This window comes from Notolepis coatsorum (assembly GCF_963971535.1).
Source record: "Notolepis coatsorum genome assembly, chromosome: 14".
NCBI lineage: Eukaryota > Metazoa > Chordata > Actinopteri > Aulopiformes > Paralepididae > Notolepis > Notolepis coatsorum.
In genome coordinates this window covers 30,510,921-30,512,479 of record NC_140178.1, presented here as the reverse complement: position 1 = coordinate 30,512,479, position 1,559 = coordinate 30,510,921, and positions in this window count along the sequence as shown.

Sequence of the window (1,559 nt, the reverse complement as noted above, 5' to 3'; positions counted from 1 at the left end):
GAGTTTTGATTGTGATGTCACTCACTCAGCGTAGTGCCCTTGCCCCCGTTCCCGCTGCTGCCCCTTTACCTTTACGCATACGCCTGGGTGAGTTTTGATTGTGATGTCACTCACTCAGCATAATGCCTCTTGCCCCCGTTCCCGCTGCTGTTCCTGTACCTTTACGCATACGCCTGGGTGAGTTTTGATTGTGATGTCACTCTCCCAGCGTATTGCCTCTGTTAGTTAGTTTGGACATTTCATCTCCCAGCGTATTGCCTCTGTTAGTTAGTTTGGACATTTCATCTCCCAGCGTGATGCCTCTGTTTTTGGTTCTCACTTAGAATAGTATTTTTGGACTTTACATCTCCCCCTGTGTGTTTGTCACACGAAGATATTATTACTTTGTTCACTTTGTTATTTGGACTGTTCTGCACCTGCTCTGTTTTTTCCCTTTTGTGCATTAACTCTCTCCTCTGTCCTGCAGAGCGGCCCAGATGTTTTCCCACCAGTCCCCAGTTCCTCCCTGTACCCCAGCCCGCCTCCGCGGGCCTCAGTCCCCTTTCTAGTTCCACCTAGTTCCTGGTCCCAAGTTCTCCCTTTCTAGTTCCACCTAGTTCCTGTTCCCTAGTTCTCCCCTTTCTAGTTCCACCTAGTTCCTGGTCCCAAGTTCTCCCCTTCTAGTTCCACCTAGTTCCTTGTCCCTTGTTCCCCTAGTCCCTGTTTCTCCTGTTCCCTAGCTCTCCTAGTCCCTAGTCCTCTCTCCCTAGTTCTCCTTGTCCCTGGTTTACCTAGTCTCTAGTTCCTCTGTCCCAAGGCGTTCCCTTAACCTTCCCTTAGGCGTTCCCTTACTTTCCCTTAGTGTTCCCTTTTCCTGCCCGCCTCTTAAAGGCACCTTTCCTTCCCCTCATATTATATTCCTGTATTTGTGATTCTCCCTTAAAGGGACAGTGCCCTTTTCCCTGTATTTCCCTGTTGTTCAATAAATATCTGTTTCTTGGCAAACCATCATACCTGTCTTGTGTTGTGCGATTGGGGTCGGTTACAAACCATAACAGTAATGTACTCGGTGGATGCCTGAACACAGAGTAACACGGGTATCACAGGTACACAAGCCTTCCCCGTGTACAACCATAAAGCTGGAGATTGGTCTCTTCCAGTGCTGGCACATGCACAGAGGAAATACAAGAACTCAGAGACCTTTTGCAAGCTTGAGAAATGCACCCAGAGACATATAAAGGGTCTATACACTAGGGCAGGGGTCAGCAACCTTTACTATCAAAAGAGCCATTTCCCCCTCCTCCCACAAAATAAAAGTCCCACAAAACCTATTTACCCTTAAAATGAAGATAACACAGGGGCGGCTACGTGGCGTAGTGGGCAAGGCGCTCGCCACGAATGCCGAGACGCTGGGCTCGCCTGTTCGAGCCCAGCGCTCCACATTGCTTTCAGTTTAGCTGGTTGTTCATACTAATACACATTGGCCGTATTAGGGGGTGGGAAACTGATGGGTGGGGATCGGGCGTTGTGGACAGCGACTCCTACAGGTCGGTTGGTGCGCCTGCGCAGTAGAATCAGGA